Here is a 26,046-nt window from a genome sequence, read left to right on the forward strand (position 1 = left end):
GGTAGACAGAATTACTGTACATTGTCAGCCATCCGCAGAAGAAGGCACAATGAAAAACTTCACAAGGAGCTAAAACAAGTCTTGATCAATGTTGGATTTATACTTCTTGTGCCACTAAGCCAAGTATGTTGTGGCTCCCCTTTCTTTTGCAGCAGCGCCCCTCCCATTGCATGTGCAGCCCCCTCTTCCATGTGTATCATCCATGTACAGCAGCCCTTTACTTTCATGAGAATTCCCTTGAGCATCAGTTTCCACTTTTCACGTGTTATCCATTTCAGCCCTTTCTGTCATGTGTAGCAACTCCTATTTTCCATGTCCAGGTGCCCCCTTGGGCTGCAGCCGCTCAAGGCCCGGGCCTATGTAGATATCCGGCCCGTCTTGATATTCAGTACAGTATAGACCTTTCTTTTAAGCTCCACTCTCTTATCTTCTTTCCTTAGTGGTCAAGGAAGTGACTAATCAAGTCATCCTTCTTTGGCCATTCAAACCCCCATGTAACTTGACTTTTAGCCTGCCCTTTTCCCCATGCCATAACCCCTTGTCACCTGCATTAGAGCAGTAGGTGGGACAGAAAAAACTAGGCATGGAAAAACCCATTCTTCATGCATGTGCACACAATTACATCAGGCACATTTGAGGACATAGGTTTCTGGACCAGGGGCAGAGGGGGTCATAGGGAACACCAAAAGGTATTTGGAAGGGACATTACCAGTACAACATGGGCACAATTAAATAAATAAATCTGCCCTGTGCAACAAATAACTCATGCTGAAGGATTAAAACTTATACAAGGAATGAATGAAGGAAGGAAGGGCAGTGCAAAAACAAAGAAAAAAATTATAGCCGGCTTTAAATGGAAGTGGAAAGGTCATTTTATTCATATTAAGTTACAAAATGTCTAAAATGGCAATGGAAAAAGTTATATTTATTATTTGATTTGGGATTTTTCAATTGCGCTCCCCTTGTTCTCTCACAATACCCTCACACTTTAGGCCTGCTGCACTTCTTTGACAACGCTACATGCACGTTTTATGGTAAGTCACAATGTTTTTTGTAGAGTGCGCTACCCATATAATTCACCAACAAATGATGTCTCCACAATGTTCCAAGATTAGTTCTCTGATTCCATACAACCTCAGGTAATCCACCAGAATCAATCTTCAATTGTATCAATGCTCAGAGAGATAAAAAAAAAGAAGAAAAGGATCACTGTATAGTCTGCTATGTTATCTTCACGGGGGGACCTCCACCCTATGGGGACCCAGTGGTATCACTACGGATTCACCTCTGTCACCCGGTGCAGTGACCAACGATTAGCACGTTCACCTTGCTGCAAGGCTGCCCCGCCTCACAGACAGTAACTGCGCTTAAGGTCAGAACTAGACGCTCCTATGGCAGTCTTCATTCCTCCATATCTCAAAGAGAAGGAAATCAAACAATATAGTGCAGTTAAACCTCACAACACCAGGTTTCCACAGTATAAAGCACACGTTCTCCTGCTCACCCTTTGAGGTTGCTGCCCACCCTCACAGACAGGCTGCTCTAGCTTAGAACGTTTACTCCTCTCAGACTTGCTATTAATTCTCCGGCTTCCCGTATCTCCAGGCACAGACTCAGGTATACATATGTCTAAAACTAAAATGCCTCCAATAGTGTAAAACCACACATTTATTGGGTAAAATCAAGTATTATACTCACAAACATATGATAAAATTGCGCATATCAAGATAAAAAGTCAGGGGACGTCTCCTCCTCCTGCTGCTGCTGGCTGCCTCCTCACCCTTGCTCCGCCCTATGCGTTACGTCTTACGTAAAATCAGGGTCTATATTTATTATTTATTGAAGGTAGATTTTTAACTTTAAATTGTTAAACTCTTGACGACCAGCTAACGCCGATTAGAGGTAAACTGGTTGTCTGTGGGTTTCCATGGAAACCGTTCCATGTCAGTTCACAGAGGGTGTCTCCGTGAACTGCCTGCGAGCCTCCGATGCCTGCGAGCCTCCGATCGCGGCTCGCAGGCGAAATGTAAACACGCGGGGAAGAAATCCCCGGTGTTTACACTGCACGGCACTGCAGCTGCAGCAGCGCCGTAAAGGAGATAGGCGATCCCCGGCCTCTGATAGGCCAGGGATCGCCGCAGTCTGATAGGCTGAAGCCTATCAGAGGTGGTACAGGACGCCTACAGAGCCAGGGAGAGGGAGGGAAGGAGAGGGAGGGGGGAATAGTGCTGCGGAGGGGGGCTTTGAGGACACCCCCCGCAAGGCACAGCAGAGCGTCGGCGACCAGACCCCCCCAGAAGGACATCCCCCTAGTGGGGAAAAAAGGGGGGAAGTCTGATCGCCCTGCTGTAATGACGATCTGTGCTGGGGGCTGAAGAGCCCACCCAGCACAGATCAATAGGAAACCACTTGGTCGGCAAGTGGTTAAGCTGTTGCCTTTTCTTTGCACATTGATCATTTTCCCGGATTTAAGAATACTCTGAATAAACTAGTTCAAGTAGGTTCACAGGGCCTGAGGTATGGCCTCTGTATTATTAATATGGAGATATTGCATTAAGAAAATGGATTTTGCTTTTAAAACATCTTTGAAGTCACAATTAATAATATAGTAATATATGTATATATTTTTTATAAAAAGTCTTATTAGCCCCATCAGCCATGCAGAATAAAATAGCCAGGAAGTGAGGAGTACAGTTCAGATGGAGGACCTGACGCAGTCTATTCACTTGAGAAATGAGCAATTCCTCAGAACATGGAGACCCTGGTTTGAATTTGCAGAATCGGAAGATTACAAATGGCTCTCAAAGGAATCATTTCTCCCCTGACGTTTGGAAAGCGTCACTTTATTATTAGACCCTCTGGGAGATTTCGAGATCTCATGATATACACATATATCTGGTGCCCCTTGAATTTAGTGAACAAGCCACACTTCGCTTTTCCTCTTATTTTTCTCCTTTCATACATTCCTTTCTCTGGAATATTGTCTCCTCTCTTTCTGTATCTTTTCCTGTAGATTTTCTTTACTCTCCTCTTACCTTTAGCCTTAACAGAAGAATAATTGATTAATCCTGGAAATCAAGCCATAATAAGTGTTGCCTCTGGGCCTCAGGTACACTGGTAGTATTAACTATCTTCTACTATTCCTGGGACTATACGGTGGCACACATGGGGGCAGCCATGTGGTTCTTAGCCAACTTATTGATGATCTTTGCAATTCACTATATACAATACCTGTTATTTCTAAATATGTGTTGTGATAATAGCTGCATGGTGACACTGGCTAGTCACCTAGTTCTTTACCACTTTTACATGTATAACAAACACAATGTGACATGTTATCATTCTTTCTTTTATTGTAAAATCTTTTTTCCTTTTGAAAATAAAAAATCTTTAAAAAAAAGAGTACTGTTCAGAAGTGATCATTTTATTTTTGCAGATGATTTAAACTTGCCACATGACATTATCATTGTCTATAGAGAGCCAGAGGAACACAACAGTATTAGGTAGCCCCCAGTAAAGGTAGCATGAGGGCCCCCCAGGATTAAATAGGTACCCCCAGTAACTGGTCACCAAAGGGTTCCCCAGTATTTGGTAGCTCTCAGTTTAGGGTGCAAGAAGGAGCCCCCTGAGTATAGGTAGTCCCATAGTATTAGTCACCAGAGTGGCCTCCAATATTAGGTAGCCCAGAGTATATAGTGCCAGAAGTAGCCCCCTGAGTACAGGTAGCCTACCAGTATAGGTTGCCAGAGGGGCCCCCAATATATGTAGCCTACAAGTATGGTGTAAATAGCTAGAAGTAGACCCTAAGTAAGTATAGGTATAGTAGCTAGAGGGACCTCATAGTATAGGTAGCCTTAAATAGTATAGGTAGTATCCCCAGTATAGGTAGACTGATGTGACCCCACTGCTCCAATCCTAAATAGAGCAAGCAGATGAGATAAGTAAATCACTTTTCAAGGTCACTGTCTCTTTGATCCTAGTATTGGCTCTGTACGTAACCCACAGGCGAGTCATTTGACAAGAGATGGAATTGCAGTCAGAGAGAGGTGTTTGCCTGGAGACGGTAGACTGCTGGTCGAGCCTAGAAAGGAGAGTTCCCTCCTATACTCTCGCTACTTTGCACCACAGCATGCCCACCACAGGTCTCTCTATGAGGCTTGTTATAGACCCCCCTATGCTACCAACCATGAGACCGGATCCCCCTTGACTACAGGGCCCATGGCAGGCGTTATAGCTGCTATGGTGATCCCTACGCCACTGGTTACTTAGAACTACCATGTAGCTTGTCCTTTAAGGGGAAATAACCATACACGTATTCTTCCTAAATATTTTTTTTTTTCATTTACAACGATAAGACTGATTTATTATTTCCGCAGGCTGTGGCAACACCGACAACTACAGTAAGAAAGAATTCTGACTGCAGATTTGATAAACAAAACAGCCTGCACATGAATTGTGATGGCACAATGCACAACTGTGTAATTCCTAAACTCATTATGGTTCAGGCAATGACTTCTATCGTTGCCATCTAAAGTCCAATCTACACAATACGATTCTTTGTACAATTCTATTTATGATCCGATTAAATCTAACATGTCCAATCGGGATTCGATTCAATTTGATTTGCCATTGCAAAACAATGGAAAATCGAATTGAATCGAATCCTGATCGGACATGTCGGATTTAATCGGATCGTAAATAGAATCGTAATCGAATCACACAAAGAATCGTATCGTGTAGATGAGGCTTATGACTTATTAACTTACAGTATAAGGAATACCTCCCCACAAGACTTAAAGCGGACGTGAACTCAGATTGTCCTCTCTGCTCTAAAAGAAAGATACCCAACAGCATAATAACCTTTAAACAAAAAAAAATTCTTTGTTACAGCTCATACAAATCCTAAAATAAATCTGCACAGTTTCTACTTCCTGATTAATGGAAGCAGACATATTGTTAACAGCCTGTACTTTCAAATGGGCTTATCTGCTTATCTGCCATAGGCAGTCATGTGACACAGGGGAGTGATCAAATTACAACTTGTGATTAGACACAAATGAGGGGGAATTAAACAGACTCTCTAAATACTCTCTAAACTCTCTAAATGCATACAGGGTGCATTTCTCTCTGTTTTCCTTCTGTCCTTTGCAAGAGTCAGGTCCACTTTAATAACTCACCAAGGGCCATATGCAATTCACTTTTTCACCTGAGTTTTCTCCTATGAGAAAAATTTTCATCTTCGATTTAAAATAATATTTTAGCACTTTCCAATGGAAAAAAGTATCAAAAAGTAGGTAAGAAGTACTATCAAAATTATTTTGAGCATGTTTATGCTTGTTGATGGTTTAAAAGTCATTTTATTGACAACTTTCAAAACATCACTTAGGAGAAAACTCAGGTGAAAAATGGAATTGCATATGGGCCCAAGAGTCCTATTTTCCTCTGCCTCACCTCACCTGGTGGTGCTGTGTGTACTTCCTCATCTCACCAGCAGGTGGCTCTGTGTAAGCTTAGACAGTCCTGTACTCCTTACTACCTGCTTCACCTTATGGTGGCATTGTGCATATGGAATGTTGTATTCCTACTGCTCACCTGCAGGTGGCCTTTCTGCAAGTTGATTGGGGATTAATTAATTCACACCTGCAGGTACTTTACTTAAGGACTCCACCCTTCCGGGATCTTTGCCATAACCGTAGCTCAGTTGGCACATCTTGTTTGCTGTCTTATTGTGTTCTGTGCTGCTGCTTCTGATCTCCTGGCTTCTGACCCTGCTGGCCTCATCCCAACCTGTCTTTGTTTCTTGATTCTGCTATTATGCTGGCTTTATATATTAGTTGTACATATATGGAGTATATCTTGTGTTTAATTGCTAGATAGGTAGTTAAGTTTCAATGCGTACATTTCATAAATGCCAATCATCCTAACTTGTGCTATCTGCACATGCAAAGATTAATGTTTTTTTTAATTGAATCAATTTATTCAGTTCACTTTTCCCCCTAAGTTTTCTTCTATGAGATAATTTTTTTTTATCTTTTCTTTAAAGAGAACCCGAGGTGGGAATCTTAGAGTTAAATCTATACACAGAGGCTGGGTCTGGCTATAGTGCCCAGCCTCTGTTGCTAGTTGAATATTCCCTAAATCCCCCCTGCTCTCTGCACTAGCCCATATATTACAGCCGCGCTGGCGACACTGAGCCTGTCGCAGCGGGCTCTGTTTACCATTCTAGTGCCACTCATGCCGCTCCCCCGCCTCCTGCAGAGCGCCGATCCCCGCCCACGTCTCTTCCCTCGCCGCTGATTAGAGAGAAGGGACTCGGGCAGGGAACTGCGCTCTGCAGGAGGCGGGGGAGCAGGGTGAGTGACACTAGAAAAGTAAACAGAGCCAGACAGCGCGGCTGTAATTTATGGGCTCGTGCAGAGCACAGGGGGGATTTACGGAATATTCAACTAGCAACAGAGGCTGGGCACTATAGCCAGACCCAGCCTCTGTGTATAGATTTAACTCTAAGATTCCCACCTCGGGTTCTCTTTAAACTAACTTTACAGCACAATGCAAATGAAAAAGAACCAACAAGTAGGTGAAAAGGTACTGTCAAAATTATTTTGAGTATTTTCTAGCTTGCTGGTGGTTAAAAGGCATTGACCCATATGCAATTAACTTTTTCACCAGTTAACTCCTAGGAGATAATTTAAATTTTCTCTAAAAAATAACTTTTCAGCATTTTACAATTAAAGTATCCATAAGTTGGTAAAAAAAAGTTCTATCAAATTTATTTTGAGCGTTTTCTTGCTTGCTGGTGGTTTAAAATGCATTTTATTACAAGGTATGAAAATATCATCTAGGAGAAAACTCCGGTGAAAAAGTTAATTGCATATAGGCCCTTGTAGTCATAAGATGTAAAAGTATCACCTTTCTTCTCTCTTATGTCGGCTCTGTTGGGCTGAGGCTGGAATGTGGGGAATGTGCTGCACTGCTTGTCATTGGCAGAAGCTATACACACCCTCTCCAGGTCCCCTGCTCACTCTGTATGACTCACACACTGAGCTTACTCTCAGCGTATCACTTGCTATGTCTTATTTGTAAACACTGGATAAAAACGGCAATTACAAGCCAGGATTGCAGCAGGGAGTGGCAGAAACAGCACAGAGGGGCCCAGGAGAACATAATGAATAGAATGGTATGCTTTTTATTGTAAGAATTTTAGAGTACAGATTCTCTTTAAATATCACCTAAGAAAAAAAACTTAGGACGAAAAAGTGAATTGAACAAGGGCTTATTCAGTTCACTTTTTCTCTTGGGTGATATTTTCACACCTCATAAACATGCCTTATAAGGTCACCTGAATTGAGAGAAATATGGAGGCTGGAATTGTTCATTTCTTTTTAACTACTTTACGACCGCTCCATGCAAACTGGCGTAGATGTGGTGGAAGCCCTGGGACCGCTTAACGCAGATTGGCGTAAGGTACTTGGGGCTGAGTTTGCAGGACATCGTGCACACTGATGCTGATCGCCGCTAGGAGACATGGGCGATCAGACTTCACCACAAGAGAGCTTTGTTGGTGGGGAGAAAAGGGGGGGGGGAATCACTTGTGTGCTGAGTTGGATGGTCCATCAGCGAGGCCTTAAAGCTGCAGAGGCCTATTTGTTAAAAAAATGGCATGGTCTTTAGGGGGTTTAACACTGCAGTCCTCAAGTGGTTAAACAATGCACATTGCCTGGCTGTGCTGATGAACCTCTGCCTCTGATAATTTCAGCCATACACCCGGAATAAGCATGCAGATCCGATGTTTCTAACTGAAGTTGGCCAGGATTAGCCACATGCTGGTTTCATGTGTATGATCCAGATACTACTGATGCCAAAGATCAGCAGGATGCCAAGCAACTAGTATTGGTTCAAAGGAAATGAATATGCCAGCCTTCATTTCCCTTTCAGTTCAGGTGTCCTTTCTAGGTGCGTGGAAACTTACATTAGGATCATTTTTTACTCATCATTACTCAGAGTCAGTAAGAGCAGACATCCATTTCATGAAAATTGTCCATGAAGCAATAGTGGTCCTTTAACACTCCTGAACTACTCCTACATAACTTCTGAAATGTAGAAGAAATAAAGGCTTAAAAGACCACTAGCACATTTTTTTTTCAATTTAAAGTACACATACTATATTATGTACATTTCTTTTACAGTGAAATGCACTATAACTGATAAATGACTTTTATCCTTTCTTGCTGTCAGTTGCTTACAGTAGGGAGTAAAAATTTGACATATCTGACAGGTTTTGGACTAGTCCGTCTCCTAATGTGGGATTCTCAATATTTCCTTTATTGTTTACAACAGCACTTCCTGGAAAGGATCTATACAAGCATGCCAGACAATCTAACTACCGTGATTGCACAATATTGGCAGTTGGACTGAGTAATTTCTGGTCAGTAAGTGCTTTTGAAAATATAGAAAACCTTGAGAATCCCCCATGCCCCCAATCCCTCAGGCAATGATCCATTCCAAAACCTGTCAAATCTGTCAGATTTTCAACCCACTGTAAGTGAAAGTGCCGTAGGAAAACATTTTTTACCGTGCATCTTAAAGCGGATCCGAGATGAAAAACTAACTATAACAAGTAACTTGTCTATATATCTTATCTAAAGTTTAGATAGTTTACACAGCAAATCTAGCTGCAAACAGCTTTAATAGAATATGATTGATTATTCCTGTGATACAATGACAGCAGCCATGTTGTTTGTAAACATTACACAGAAGCAGGCTTATCTGCATCTTGAGCAAAAAAACCTAATCCTCCCTCCTCCCCTCTGCCTCTGAAATCTCTGGCTAGTAATACCTCCCCCTCCTCCTGCCCAGACTGAGCTCCCATGAGCCCTTGCTACTGTCTGAAAGTGCTTTGGCTCTCTGAAAACCTGTGGACGTGGCTTCTTTAGTTTATAGGGAATTAGAGTATTAAAACAAAAACAAAAAAGTATTTCGCTTGAGGAATGCCCTATAAACAATAGTAAAGGAACCCAATTATGCAATGAGTAAAAGTTCATCTCGGGTCCACTTTGAATTTTACAATTTTTCATGTTAGTTGTCCTTTAACCACTTCCTGTAATATGAATGTTTATAAACATCCTCATTGTTCCCTTCAGCCCATGGTATGAAGAGGTTAAAGTGTAACTTCACTTTGACTAAGAAAAACAGTCCTTACTAGAACCTTTGTATACTCTGAAAGTATTTTAGTAAGCTGCTGCTATTGTACATGGATATGGCTGCTCATGGAATGCAGGGCAGTTGTTTTCCTGGTAGGAAGTGGTAAGTGTGAGTAATTACCACCATTCAACCATCTAGCAAGTGAACTGCTCTGCCAGGAAAATGCTGAGGATGCTGCCTGCCTGAACCAGTGCTTACTCATTCACTACAATCAATTAACAGGCAGAGACTCACCCAGCAGCAACAGCTTATACTGATTCTCAGCATCCTTCTTATCCTTCTTGAGCCTTCTCTTTATCTCAGCATTAATCCTCCGAGCCTCTTTCTCTTCTGGAGATAGGCAGCACACTGCCATCCTGCCAAAACAAATACAAAATCAGCAGCTCAGGAAGATTTCACCGTTGGTTCAAAGTGAGTCAATCTACAACAGTAGGAAATCTGTCTCTGGTGTGAGGTATCCTCCGCCACCTCCGATGACCACCAGGAGTTCTGAAAGTGTCTCTGTTTGCCCTCCTTCAAGTCTAAACAGATATCTAGAGAGGAGGGAGGGATATGTTAACAAAGTCAGTGACTAAATCTATGGGAAGAAAGCCAATGTAAGCTAAGCTTGTTGGAGCTCAACCAGACACAATGGGGAATGTATAAATAAACAGTTAGAGTGGACTTTAATCCAAAACTCGTATACTTCATTTTTGCTGCGTCACATTGCAGCATAACAAAAAGTGGATTTTTATTTTTTTTTACCTTTTCGGAGTTTTTTCTTTTTAAAGAATTCTAGACCAGAAGTGAGTAGAGAGGAAGTGTCTCCTTGCACTTAGACCATGTGATAACAGCTTACTTGTAAAACTGCATCCTCTCAGATATGCATGGAATAAGTCACAGGTGTTGAACACGAGGGCCATATTCATGCCACTGTTTAGGATGGACTGAGAAATGGAGAAATGTGTTCTACCTGATGAGCCACACCTCTCCTGATTAAAGTCTCATCAATTAGTTTGAGCTGTGCCAAAAATGTGTGAGGACCTCGGCCCCTGAGGACTGGAGTTTGACACCTGTGGTATAAGTCTTTGCACCTCAATTAATGTCCCATTTTAATACAGTTACTTTTATCCTGCCAAGGCAAGATGAAAGTGAGAAACTCCTTACTAGTACTTTTTTAAGAAAATTTATGAATAGGTACCAAATACCACTGCAGATATGGCGACTTTTGAACACCCCCAAAAAATGTATCAAAAGTTGTGGAATCGGCTTACTCGCACTTGTTTGGCTTGCCTGATTGGCGTATCTGCAGGTGGCACGCACCTCTTGGCATTAAGTGAGAGACAGCAGGGATGCCTCATCCTGTGTGGTGGCAAAATTAGTGTTACATGACATCAGACCATTCATTTAGATGAGGCCTGATGTCATGTGACTGGGTGGCCTGATGTCATGTAGCTGTGAAGCTGACACAGCAGAATATAGGGTCTGGAGCCTAACAAACTAGTGATAAATGGGCTGGATAGGCGCAAGCTGCTGAAAAGGAAGCTGCTGGAGGAATGGACTGAGGAAATGAAAGAGGGTGTGTTCATTTCTTTGTCAACAGAGAAAAGGGAACTGACTAGTGTTGGAGTGTGTATTTAGCAACAACAGTCTACAGTCTATTGTGTTTATCTATGCATCACCAGCTATCATCATAGGGTGGCAGTGTTAAAGTAGCAAAGATCTCGTACTGCATTCTGTGTCTGTAAAAAGGAAGTTGTGAATAAAACTTGTTTGTATTCTTAATGTGTGTTTTAGCCAAGAGAGCCATTAACCTGATTAATATCTATTTCTCCTGCATTCTACATTCCCATGCACTAAGAAGCTAATTTATAATATCCTTTCTAACACATTATAGAGCCCAGAAATACAGAAGCTTCTAACAGGTTTTGAGAGCAAAACAAGATCCTGGCACAGTGAGTACAGCAAAGCAAAAGGAAAACACAGAGGCACAGTTCCTGAATGTTCTAGAAGCTGCAGCAAGTAAGTGCAAAAGACAGCAACAGATATACACAGAGAAAGGCACATTAGCAGAAATAGCTACAAACAGCTTTCCAGCAAATGTCTCCATAACAAGTCTGACAAATCAGAATTACCAGACCTGAGTACTCTCAACTTTAGTATATAGCGACTACAATTGTCTTATATGATGAGTTATAATTCACCATTATATACTTTGACACAAAAAATTTGCCTTTAATCTTTGGGCCATATGCAATTCACTTTTTCTCCTGAGTTTTCTCCTAGGTGATATTTTCAGAAACTGTCATAAAATGCATTTTAAGCCACAGTAGGCAAGAAAATATGAAGAATAAATTTGATAGCACTTTTTCACCAAGTTTTGGGTACATTTTCAATTGTAAAATGCTGAAAAGTTAGTGTAAAGAGAAGATAAAAAATATCACCTAGGAGATAACTCAGGTGAAAAAGTTAATTGCATATGGGCCTTTATGTATTAAGACATCCTTAATATAAATCTTTGAAACTAGAATTACCAGACCTGGAAATTAAAGATGAAAATGCTTCTAGTCAGGGCCGGATTTGTACTTTCCAGTGCCCTAGACCTGCTGCCACCAAGCGCCCCCCCCCCCTCCCCCCCCCCAAAAAAAAATATTTCGTCCAACACTCTGACTAGTGATCATTGTTTTGAATGGGCTCATTTTAGTTGTGCTGCTCTGCCCCCCATTCAACAAATAATTCCTGTAATTTGCGCTCCTGCCCATATGTGCACAGCAGCCGATAGTGTTCTGGGCATGCATACTTGAGAAATGGTGCTGATGTATGACCGGTACTTGTCAAGAATGCATAACACTGTACCGGCCATGGGCAGGAGCGAGAAATTACAGGGAGCGCGAGTGGACAGGACAAATTACAACTTGTGACACAGAGGAGGGGGAATTAGACAGGCTCTTGAAATACACACATGGTATATTTCTCTGTTTTCCTTCTGTCCTGTGCAAGAGTTCAGCTCCACTTTAAAGCATCTGAATGATATTTATTTATATTTGCTGAAAAATCTATGCATCTCTTTTGAATGTTGAATGTACATATGGTGGTGTGCTCTAACATATTGACAGTATACGGGAACAAAGTCTGAAGAAAGCTTATTTAAATTGCCTCTAAAACGTTTTTTAATCTCTCTCTCTCTCTCTCTCTCTCTCTCTCTCTCTCTCTCTCTCTCTCTCTCTCTCTCTCTCTCTCTCTCTCTCTCTCTCTCTCTCTCAGATGGGAAATCCGAGTTTGCTCGGATAGTGCTATTCGGATTTTGAAAAATATTCAAATTGCTATTCAAAGTTGGGATAGTGGAAAAAGTTCAGATTATCTGGGTAGTTCGGATACCCAAATATTGGATGAGCACCACTACTCAGGTGTCCTTTAAAATAACAGTTTAGCAATGAAAGGGAAGAAAACAGCATTTTTATTCCTGCAGTTCTCATAGATGGCAGGAGCTGGAGGACAGAAAATGAATCAGGAAAGAGAAGAGACCACTGCTAGCTAGGAAAAAAAAGAAAAACAGTCATAAATTGGGATTAGATAAATTAATTAACAACTGCTGGGGTCAGTGTCAAAGCTGTAAAAGAGGTGAAGAAACACAGAGCTCACTGATGTTTGTGAATGCCTGCATTAAAACTCAGCGGAACTTAATTCTATCTGCTTTGTAATGTAAATCTCTGGTATTTCTCACATCGATCTGTATGTCCATCACACAAAGGAGTGGATTATCAGGTGACAGTTATGATTGATCCTGATTGTTTTAACACATCAGGAAGTGAGAGAGCGATGCAGGGATTGGGGAACTCTGGAATTCAGCTATTAGTGCAGAGCAGGGCGCTGGCTGGCTGCGCTGCGGGACCAGAAGAGATGATTTACTTTGACATATGACCTCTTCTCTCTCCAAGTCATGCCGCCCTTCTTATCTTATCTAATTTTATCGCCCTAGGCCGTGGCCTTCTAGAAATCCGGCCCTGCTTCTAGTACATAAAAAAAGGCTTCTAGTTTTATTGAGGGAAAAGTGAGGAATATCCACGAGTATATATGAGAAGCCTTTTTTAATATTATTGCACTCTTTATGTCCATTTAATTATATCTATACTATGGGAGTTACCTCAGCAGCAAAAATGATGGAATTTCAGAGAATGAGATCCCCTGTAAAAAGAATGAATCTCACAACATTGTAAGAAATACATTTGTAAAATGCTATTCTTCAATGCAACCCCACGCACGTCAGAGTTTGACAAGTGATGCAGTTACCAAGTAGCAAGAAATTGCCCCATGATGCAACATGAGTTTGGCTGTGGCTGCACTCAAATTCACTGCCTTCAGCTGTCAATGTGCTGGAATATTTTTCATGGTGCTCAGTACACACCAGTGTTTGAGTGAGTTCCATATTTCCATAAGGCTATACTTTACAATCAGCATATCTTTTTGCAATATGGAAGCTGACAGAAGCCAAATACAACATGGTTAAGATTTGTGCTGCTCCCAGGAGGTCAAATCTGCTTTCCTGCATTCCAGATCATTCAATACATTCATATTTGGTGACAAACTGATAAGTATCTTATTTTATTTATTTATTTTGCCAACTTTTTAGGAAAATGATTCCAATACAGTAGCAAACATGTTATTGTATTGGAGTACCCGTAAGATGTTCTATAAAGATTATTCTATAAAGATTACCAAAGGGTCAGTTAACTTACTATCTGCAACTATTTTATTTTTCAAGTTGGACCAAGACCTGTATACCTGTATTGCTTGTGAGGGAGTCAGGCCAGGTTCTATGGAGAGATCTGAGAGGCATCCTGAGAATAAACATTAGTGTGACATGTTACTCTTCTGTGGTGGCTAGGTCAAATTCCTTGCATGGCCAAGGCTGGATTTATAATTGTTCCTCCCCTTGTAGCTCTTCTTCCACGTGCAGCCCTCCTTCTATATATAACAGCTACACTTCCATGTGCAGCAGCCTTCCTCCCATTCCATGTGCAGCCCCTCTTCCATGGGTAAAATCCATGTACACTACAGCAGCACCACTTATTTATATACAGCTGCCGTGGGCAGCAGCTGCCCTATTCCATGTGATGCTCACCATGTGCACCCTCCCTACTTTATTTCAAGTCTCCTTTTTGATATGCAGACACCCCTTTTATATAATTAACCACCCCTTTGGGTAGCAGCCACACAGGCCAACACCTATGTAGCCTTCTCAGAAATCTGCATGGTACCTAGATGGGATATTTTGATCTGACTGTTTTGTTACTGTGTTATAAATGTTGTAGTTATAACCAGTTGCTAATTCTCCACTAACAGTTTGGAGCTTTTTGATGTCTGGGAAAAGTTTTCAGTGCTTATTTATCTATTGGAGTTTGCTCACAACCGGGACTGCACTATTGGAATAAATGGCATTAATATATTGCAGGTGAGTTCTCTCCTCCTGTGCAATGTATGTTGGTATCGGTTGAAAAGGGCGCCTGAGCTGCCTGTATGAAAAGGGCGCTGCCATAGACATCAATGTTATTTCTGGAAATATGGGCTACAAGGTGTAGAAAAGGGTGCCTGACAGTGGCGGCTCCAGGAATTTTTTTAGGGGGTGCTATGCAAGTGCTGGACCAATTTTTGGGGGAGCTGGCAAAAAATGGGTGTGGCTACAACCTGTGGCGCGCGAAGAAAGAATGGGCGTGGTCATGATCGGATGTGGGCGGGGCTAACTGTAATTTAAAGTGAACCCAGGGTGAGAGTGATATGGTGGCTGCCATATTTATTTCCTTTTAAACAATTCTAGTTGCCTGGCAGACCTGCTGATCTATTGGCTGCAGTAGTGAACTGAATTACACCAGAAACAAGCATGCAGCTAATCTTGTCAGTTCTGACATATTGTCAGAAACCCCTGACCGGCTGCATGCTTGTACAGGGTCTATGGTTGAAAGAATTAGAGGCAGAGGACCAACACGGCAGCCAGGCAGCTGGTATTACTTAAAAGGAGATAAGTATGGCAGCCTCAATATTACTATTCTCACCTCGGGTTCAGTGGGTACAGAGGGGCCAAGGTTTGGTGACCCTTTCCCCAGAAATGTCACATAATTGTGCAGGTTTTCTCAAGAAAATACACGTAATGTGAGCAGATTTGAACAAAAAATACGTTCAATGACCCCAATATGCACAATCGTTATCAGATATGATCCCAATATGCACAATCGTTATCAGATATGACCCCAATATGCACAATCGTTATCAGATATGACCCCAATATGCACAATCGTTATCAGATATGACCCCAATATGCACAATCGTTATCAGATATGACCCCAATATGCACAATCGTTATCAGATATGACCCCAATATGCACAATCGTTATCAGATATGACCCCAATATGCACAATCGTTATCAGATATGACCCCAATATGCACAATCGTTATCAAATATGACCCCAATATGCACAATCGTTATCAGATATGACCCCAATATGCACAACCGTTATCAGATATGACCCCAATACGCACAACCGTTATCAGATATGACCCCAATACGCACAATCGTTATCAGATATGACCCCAATACGCACAACCGTTATCAGATATGACCCCAATATGCACAACCGTTATCAGATATGACCCCAATACGCACAACCGTTATCAGATATGACCCCAATATGCACAACCGTTATCAGATATGACCCCAATATGCACAATCCTTATCAGATCTATACAATACAATAATACAATAACATTTCTATAGCGCTTTTCTCCCATAGGACTCAAAGCGCTTAGGCTCTCTCAGATTCAGTAATTAGTAGGATGAAGTATTCACACAACAAAAGTTATATTTCTGCAAATGCCAGACTGAACAGGTGGGTTTTCAGTCTGGATTTAAACACGTCCAGGGATGGGGCTGTCCTGATCTGTTGAGGTAAGGAGTTCCAAAACGTAGGGGCAGCATGACAGAAGGCTCTGGGACCAAAAGTTTCTAAGTGGACTCTGGGTATGACTAGATTATTAGAACCTGTGGATCTGAGAATGCGGGGATTGCTACGCAGCTGTAACATATCTTTCATGTATCCAGGGCCTAGATTATTCAGGGATTTAAATGTCAGTAGGCCGATCTTGAATAGGACCCTCCATTCTATAGGTAGCCAGTGAAGGGAATGCAGAAATGGCGTTATGTGGCAGTGACGGGGTTGGTTGGTTAGCAGTCTGGCAGCAGTATTCTGTATCAGCTGTAGGCGGTACAAGGCCTTTTTTGGAAGGCCAGTGTAGAGAGCATTGCAGTAGTCCAGTCGGGATGTGATGAAGGCGTGGACTAAGGTTGGCAGATCTTCTGGGGGTATGAGGTGCTTGATTTTTGCAATGTTCTTCAGGTGAAAATAGGATGATTTCACCACAGCAGAGATTTGAGTTCTGAAGTTTAAATCCCCATCAATTAGAACTCCCAGGCTACGCACATGATCAGAGCTGCGTAGATCCGTGCCTCCTATTCCCAGTGGTGAAGACTGCAAGTTAAGTTGTTTTGTTATCATGCTCTGCCCTCCAATCAGAAGGACTTCAGTTTTGTCTGCATTTAGTTTCAGCCAGTTGTCATTCATCCATTGCTGTAGTTCACATAAGCAGGCGTTTATAGTTAGAGTTGGGTCTGTCACACCAGGCTTGAAGGAAAGATATAGTTGGGTGTCGTCTGCATAGCAGTGGTATGTCAGGCCATGTTTTTGGATTAGTTTTCCCAACGGTAGCATGTAAATCGTGAAAAGCAGGGGAGAGAGGATTGAGCCCTGGGGCACCCCATACTTAAGTGTTACAGGGGTGGACAGGAAGGGCCCCATAGACACTTTTCGGGTTCTGCCACTCAAGAAGGATTGGAACCACTGAAGTACTATGCCATCAATGCCGCAGTATTCCTGTAGCCTGTTTATCAAGATGTCATGGTCAACTGTGTCAAAGGCTGCAGAAAGGTCTAGCAGTATGAGGATCGAGCACTCTCCTCTGTCTCTTGCCATGAGCAGGTGGTTGCATATTTGGATGAGGGCAGTTTCAGTGCTGTGGTGTTTCCTGAAGCCAGACTGGAATGGGTCATAACTGTTATTTTGTAGGATTCTGGCTTCTAGCTGGAGGTATACAGCTTTTTCAATTAGCTTTCCCAGAAAGGGGAGGTTAGAGACAGGTCTGTAGCTGGTCATTGCATCTGGGTCCAGGGAGGGTTTTTTGAGGAGAGGCCTGATGATTGCTTCCTTCAGTAAAGCAGGAAATATCCCTGATTGTAAGGAACAGATCTGACCCCAATATGCACAATCCTTATCAGATCTGACCACAATCAGCAGCACCACCTGAAAAAGAAAAGAAAAACCCATTTACTCACCTAGTCAGAAGACCTCCTGTTCCGACCTCCTCCTCTTCCGACCTCCTTGTGGCGCGCAGCTCAGCTCCCACAATCCTCTTCCTTCCTGCAGCAGCCTGCATTACCCGGCGAGCAGGGCTACGGGAAAATGGCCGCCAGAAGCCCTGCACTGCAGACTCCAAATCTGCACAGCAAGGCTTCGGGCGGCCATCTTACCGTAGCCCTGCCTGCTGCTCCGGGCTGCTGCTGTGAACTGACTCGGCGTCTCTTAGACACCTGAAGTCAGTTCACGCCAGGGGATGCTTTGGGGGTGCTTGGACAAATTTAGGGGGTGCTTGAGCACCCCCCTGGCGCCGCCACTGGCGCCCGAGTTTTGATATAGGCTACAAGCGGGCCCCCCTTTGTAGCCCATATTTTTTCGGCTACAAGGTTTTCGGCTACAGTAGGGCGCCCCTTTGTAGCCCATATTTTTTCTGGCTACAAGGTTTTCGGCTACAGTAGGGTGCCCCTTTGTAGCCCATATTATTGCCTTTTTTTGTAGCCGAAGTTTTTATATGGGCTACAAGCACTGTAAGCCGAATTATTTCATTCCCCCACTATCCATGGCGGCCTGGAGGGGGAATAGTAATTAACACATCCCGGAGTTTTTTTGTAGCCGAAGTTTTCATATGGGCTACACCAGGCGCCTTTTTTTGTAGCCGAAGTTTTTATATGGGCTACACCAGGCGCCTTTTTTTGTAGCCGAAGTTTTTATATGGGCTACACCAGGCGCCTTTTTTGTAGCCGAAGTTGGTATATATGGGCTCCACCAGGCGCCCTTTTTTTGTAGCCGAAGTTGGTATATATGGGCTCCACCAGGCGCCCTTTTTTACCGGCACCCTTTTCATATAAACCCTGTATGTTGGTTCTGGAAGAGAGAGCAACTCAGCTGGCAGTTGTTCTTTGTTTCTAATGCTAGCTGAAAGCATATCTAGGTACACCTGCTCAATCGGTGTTGGCCGTCCAGATTGAATTGAATGCTTCAGGTGGCACTGTGATGCACAAGTGGTGTACAGACACATCCTGAGGCTACAGGGACACGATGGATGATGAAGTTACGTCCCGTGGGTGGTGTGAGAGGGGGAATAATGGGAGGAGGATTCACTTGGGTGTCACTGTTGCTAAATATCTGACATGCATGATCTTTATGTGATGTCAGAGGACACCTGCACACACACTAGACGCTATGGACTTGAATGGCTGCCATGGCTGAGTGTCATCTAGCACATGTATGTAGCCTGAGATTATTGATCCGCTGTTTTTGCTCAAGCCTAACTGCATGGTAGTTCCAAGAGTGTGACTCAAACAACATTGAAGTCAAAAGATAAGCCTAACAGCTGGAAGATTTTAAAAGGACATAATGAAGGCTGACTCATATCTGTGTCATTACAGGTTTTGTGTTACGGTTTGTGATTTAGCTATACTAGACAGCTTTCTTTATTGTACTTGAGTTTTTCCTTACCACAGCCACAAAATTCTTAGTTGCTAATTGTATACAACAGCTCCTATCCATCAGCCAGAAATGCTTTGATTTTATCAGCCTTCTGCTTGCTGTACTGGTCAGATAAAGCAGATTCAGTGACAAGAAGGAAATGTATAAGAAACCCAACCCCATTTCTCCCTCCCTCTTGCCCTCATATAGAAAACATTCCGGTACTGCTTGATTAGTATCACATACCTGGAGCTACAGGAATCAGAGGGCTGCACACAAGGCAGAACCTGTTTAGCAAGAGCTGCTCTGTGAAACATGCTATTTACACATTAAGAAGAGACAGGCCTTGAATATTTTTCTTTCAGGTATTGCTGCTTTTGTGAGTTTTATCTTTCAGGAATGCAAACGTGTCAGTATGCCACATTGCTCACTTGCAGAAATACGGTGCAGGATAGTCATATATTTTGCAAGTGAAACTGAGGTCAAATAATGATATAGAAGATTGACCTCTGTTGGGAAACATATAAATCATTTATTGCTGTTCAGCCCCATTTTCTATTTCTTGACAGAATTCTGACTGTATGTTGAAAGATGATGAAATGTTAACACTGCCATGCAAATGGAAAATAGTATTTGCACTGATGTAGTGGCATCATGCATCTTACATGCACAAAGATTTTTTCCTGCAGGGATTGGGACGTGATCTCTCAGTGAACAATTCAAGGCCAAGTGTCGTACAGACACATCACACATTGCAGGGGTCCTAAGGGCTAGTGTTGGGCCACTGACCTCAACCTCCTCTTGAGCCACCAAGACAGCTCTGACCCATCAAGGCATGAATTCCACAAGACCTTTGAAAATGCCCTCTGCAATCTTCAACCAAATAATTAGCAGGGTACGTTTCAAGTCCAGTAGGTTTGTAGTTTTGCTGCTGTTGTTGTTGTTGTTGGTGGTGGTGGTGGGGCATTGGAGAGCCCAAAAAACTGCAGATTCAGCTGCATTTAGGTATTATCCCACTTGGCATGTAACATCTTTTTTGGGAGGAATTAATTAAGTGCAAGAATAAAATATTAGTTTTTTACAGCAAGTCACTAGATATTGATGAGTATCAATTGTGTTTTGTAAGTGATGGAATTACAGAGGACATAAACTCTTCCACATGAGAGAAGGAAACACAGAGAAATCTATCCTGTTAGTATTTAGAGATAACAGCCTGTCTAATTCTTCCTTATCTGGTAGTAATGAGCCACTGTAATTTGAGCTGTCTGATCTGTGTTGAGGTTTGTGCTGTTCAGACAGGCTATATGTAAACACAGGGGGTTAACCATTTCATTTCATGAAATGAAACCAAGAAGTAACTACACTGCAGAATCTCAGTAGGATTTCTGTGGGCTGTAACAAATAAATATCTTTCTGTAAAGGTTATTATTTGTTGCTTATCTTTTAGAGCAGAGAGGATGTCCTGGATTTAGGTCCGATTTAACCCTTTCCATTTGGAGTTCTTTCCTAAAGGGAGTCGTTTCTGCTCAGAGTTTTTTTGTACAGAAATGCACTCTCCCTCTTGCTCTCTCTCCCATTTTAACATGGAACATAACATAGTAACATGGTATAGCTTATGTTAAAGAACACATTATAACGTTTAATTTGATACCTTATTTGGACAGTTTGGCATCTTCTATTGGCTGGTAGCAGAGAAGAAAGCCAATGTATGGTACATTTTAAAACCATTTTCTGGGTGTAATCCTGGCCTGCGTGAGCAAGTTTCGCAATAATAGGTGGTTTTATGCCTGCCACCCGGTGTCTTCATGTCACTACACACAATGCAATCTTTGGTATTTCGATTGGGTATATTAGCAATAAAATACTGGCTATTATTTACACTCTCCTCCACGTCCATTGCATAGGATGCCATTGATCCTCTATGCAACTTTGCAAGCAATCTGCAAGAAATCTGCAATGGAATCTGCAAGGAATCTGCATGGAATCGGCAGAAAGGAATCTGGAAAAAGGAATCAGCAAGGAATCTTCAAGGAATCTGCAAAAATTCTGCAAGGGAAAATGCAGTGACATTTCAATGCATATGTCACTTCCTTGTAGCGCTGATCGCTCACTTCCGGTTTGGGGCAGGGGGGTACCAACTGTGTAGGCATGTAGTTTTTCATGCCCACTAATATGGGGAGAGAGATCGGGCTTTGCAGGGGGGATAGATGCGCCGCAAACCGCCACTCAAAAATACAAGCGCATCGGGGAAAGCGCGATGTCCCACTATGCGGGACATACGAGCGCAAAGGGTTAAGTAATGACTTTGCTTATCACTAAAACCCCCAAAGATAATGATTGCCTACTTTAAAGGAAACCAGAGATCAATGTTTAGTCAGAATCGATACATACCCGGGGTCTCCTCCCGCCCCATAAACACGTGTGAGTCTTTCGCTGTCCTCCCACGGTCTACTGTTAAGCCGCGATCAGCCCCGGTAACTTGCTCAGTGATGTCAGTCCGGATCTACTGCTATCATCCAAGCTGTACATGAAAGAGAGGAACTGCTGTACATGGATGTTACACAAGTAAGTGGGGGCTGCACACAGAATGGGGGAGAGCACTTACAGCACATGGAAGGAGGTGGAGGTCTCAAGAAAGTTGTCCTAGAACAGGCAAAAGTACAACTCCGGCCTAGGGTCTCATCACAGCTTAGCAAACGTTACTTGTGCAACAGATACAGTAATAGTATTTACCAGTAAGTCAGCTAGATGCTTTCACTTTTCATTGTGCCCCTGGTAATTTTGGTTCAGGCAGCTCAGTGCGTACTTTTGGTGTGAGCTTTCAGTCTATTTCTGTGCAGCAGAATAACCAGAATAATCAGCTTTTGTCCAACAACCCATGCTTTTCAGCCCCTGAACCAGAAAAAAATATGTCTCTCCCTTAAAGTCGACAATATCTTTCCCCTTTCTCCCTTATTCACTACACTGCATCCTGAAAAATCTATAAGTACCCCCTACAACCCTCCCCCCCCCCCTCCTCCAAATAAGTCACCTTAAGAAATTATTATTATTATTATTAAAGGAATACTATCGATTCACATATTTTTTCAATTGACACAGGAATTGTTTGGGAAGTGCTGCTAAGTACTGGTGTATACAGTTTAGTAGCAACCTCTTTGTTTACTGTTATCAAAATACTTTCAAACTTTACTGACGCCAAAACTGACAGCAGACTGAGCCATGAGGAGAGGGGGAATTCCCCTCACACTTGATCAGTTAACTCTATGTGTAGCTCTGTGTGTGACAGAGAAAGCTCTGCAGCTTTTGTGTCCTGTGTTTCTGACTGAAGTGTGTGAAGAGAGCAGAGGAAATGTAACTAATTGTCACAGCTTTTCATACTGTTTTTGCTTTCAGAGTTTGATATGTTTGATATTTGCTTTCTGTAGTCTGATATGCAACTCTGGCTGTGCGTTGAAGCAGACACCCCTTCTGCAATTGATTTGTCCCAATATAGCTAAATCTTACCCTCAATAAATTACAGCTTTTGCCTCTGATATTTAACATGAAAAGTAGGAAAATGTTTACACAGCTAATTAGACATTATTTGTACACTGTCATTTTAGAACAGTTGGGTATTGATAGTATTCCTTTAAGCAGCAGCCCTGCACCGAAAGCATTCTGCAAAGATAAGATCAAGCTGAAAGTACTAAGCACCATGCATAATTTTGGTGTATGCAGTTGGGTGTTACGTGTGATCCTGCAGTGTGATGGTGTCCATACATGTTACAACAAAAACGTTTTATTTTCCCGATTATTCAACCAAAACGATCAAATCAAATGAAAGTAAAAAATAATCTCTTTCTATTTATCAAGAAAAATGAATGATTATCCCATTTTTTCAATAAAAAATCTGATTGGACATGTTGGAAAAATCATTATATTAGATCTAACTGAATAATCGAATGAAATTCTCTAATTGACAAAAAAAAAAAATTGTATGGGCACCATAGGTGGCATTGTTTGTAGTGCTCCAGGCACTGAAAAGATTAGGACAGGATTACATCAGTGGGCATGGGAGCTAAAAGATGTATACTGCTTGTAATGTCTCTTTAGTCAACAAAGAGGAAGCCTGCAAGAAAGTGGACAAGACATTGGAGATCCTAGCTGTAAGCTAAATGTTAAGAATCATCAAGCAAGATAGAAGAAAAGTTCTAGCAATTTGCAGTTGGTGAATCAAGATGGGATTTCTAGAAAATAACTCCAAAGACTTCTATCAACATTAAACGTGTGAGTACAATACCACACCTAAGTCAAGTGGATGAGAGGGCTGTTGAAAGTTTCATGTAGTCATTAGCTGGGGTAGGGGTGCTTATTGCTCTGTGCTGGAGTAGTCAGATAGGATCACAAACCCTCAATCCTGGGTACTTCACTAGGCCAGGGGGTGTCTAAAGAACCCCTGTGCCCATGAACACGGACAAAGGGCTATCTGGGGAGAAGGCCTTCACCACTGCTGACTGAGGGCCTCCATGGGGTTGATACCTAGAGGAGGACCCCACACTTCCATGGTGTCTCTGTTTGTTATCAGCTGCTATGTCTAAAGGGCTGCGACTAGTGTAGTTTAGTGGAAAACTCCATTTTTTTTGTTTGTTTGTTTAATGTTCTTTACTGTTTAATCTTTACACATCGTGCATTTATACATGCATTCAATAAAAACAAAATTCACCAGGCATACTAACCTGATCAAAGTACAAAATGTTAGATCTTCCATGAATGCACTATGGTGAATTTAGCTGCCATGAGCATGGGAGTGAATAGTCTAAATTGGTGTTTGAAGCAGCGTTCACAGGGCTTTTTCAATTGACTTACCCTGACCCATCACTAGAGAAAGAAAGTACCACTACTGTTGCAACCTCTAAAGCAGCTGAACTATATACAGGGGCTGGGGCACAATATGCACATTGCCTGGTGTGAGATACCAACACATCAATTCCCTGTAGATATTTTTTACTAATCCATTGAAGTTTATTCAACTTTTAAGTATATTTCTCTATATTAGCACAAGGGCTGTATGCCCCACTGTTTCCTCAATGTCATTCTACCATCTAGATATTTATACTGGATTTGTCCAAGCACCAGTAGTGCTGAGAGCAGCATAAACTAAGGATATCGACCCAGAGCCAACACAGAATCCTTGCAACTGTATTCAAAGTTAGTAATTGCCAATAAGGTTTCAAGGTTCTTAATGGTTGCCAGGACAAAATGTTGCATCTGCAAATATTAAAATATTACCAATTTTGGGTCATTCCTGCAATCACAAAGAAATTGGAAGGTTTTGATTTTGGATAGGTTATGCAACTCTGGAGTGAAGGCTATAATTCACAATAGGAAACTAATGGCTTGTATAGAGAAAACTAACCACGTGAATAATTAAGTTTGCCCCAAACATAACATTGCTGTGTGATGTGGTTAGTAATAACTTTTCTTTGGGGAATTTGCCCACAGCAGATTGTTGCCTCTAGTGACATCCACAGAGGTGCCAAATGGGCTTTATGGATCTGAGTGAGCTGGGTGACTTGGGCTGCCTGATAGTACCTGGCAACATTTAAAGCACCCAGGCTAATCCTGGTATAAGGGGAACTCATATGAACTTCAGCACCTCTTTTTGGAAAGACTGGATTATGTGACCTGGAATCCCCTTTACAGTGATCCTGTAGAGGAAGTTTGTATTTGCACACTGTTTTTGGAGACCATAGTGATACAGAGGGCAAAGAGATTGAACATACTGATATGTCATGACACATTATGTTGCCTAGTGTTACATAGCACTGGTTGATATGTTTTATCATTTACAAGCTCAGTCTGTCAAATGTTAAACCGTTGCATAGGCTTCTACTGTAGACTATAAGTATAATTATCTGCAAAGTGTTGTGGAAAAAATGTGCAAAGTAAATGAATACATACGACATGGACATGTCCTCGATCAATTTGGCAATGCATTTTAACACAATTCTAGTCAATCACAGGCTGGCATATGGCGAAGTTATTTTAGACAAAGGTTAGGTTTATCTTTAAATTAATGTGAACTTTTACTTAAATGTTTTAAACGGTACCCTGATCTACTCTATATTGCAAAGTCCATTCCATATTACTTTTACCTTCATATTATAACACTGATGTGCCACCTCTAATATGTACAGTAAACTGGTACTCTATGAATATACTGTCAGGAAACTAACTGCAGTTTAAGCTGATTCCTTTTTGAAAATGTACTTCTAAAATGTTGCCACTGCTTTTGAAGTTTTCACTCCCATCCTTCCTTATGCTGGGCATACACGGCTCGATACTTCTTATCAATCGAGCCGCTGATGGCTCAATTGATAATTTCCGACAGGTCCGATTGCCTGCCGGATCGATTCCGCGCTCGATACCGGCAGGCAGAACAATAGAAAAAACGAAGCGCTGATTAGGAAGCACCCGCGGGGACGAGCGGGAATCGATCCGCGTGCATGCGCAGACGAGCGGTGTTGCGCCGGCATCGAGCCGCTGGCTCGATACCGGTGCAAAAATGAGCCGTGTATTCCCAGCATTACATATTGGGCCTGATTTCGTTTACTTTTTATCCTGATCCTCACTGAATTTTCACATCTTATCAATACAATGACCTCAATTCACTAAGCTTATCTCCTGTATTTAATAACATTTCTAGAGTGGTCACCATGGTGATGAGGCATGTCATATTTTGGAAACATTTTACCTCAGGCAAACCTAAAGTTTACACTTCTGTCTTTAAGTTAACTCTTCAATCCTTAAAATAACTCCACAGTTAAAGACAGGCTGTTTATTAACTGCGTGTGAAAATAACAACAGAGGAGGTAAATTAACTACAGAGGAGGTACATTAACTACAGAGGAGGTAAAATAACTACAGAGGAGGTAACTTAAGGTATGAAGAGATAAGATAACTCTCTCACTGTGTGGAGGTAAGTTTTCTCTTGCCTTATTATCTCCAGCATGATCTTAGTGAATTGAGGCCAATGGCCTCAATTCACTAAGCTTA

This window comes from Hyperolius riggenbachi, chromosome 1 (assembly GCF_040937935.1).
Source record: "Hyperolius riggenbachi isolate aHypRig1 chromosome 1, aHypRig1.pri, whole genome shotgun sequence".
Taxonomy (NCBI): domain Eukaryota; kingdom Metazoa; phylum Chordata; class Amphibia; order Anura; family Hyperoliidae; genus Hyperolius; species Hyperolius riggenbachi.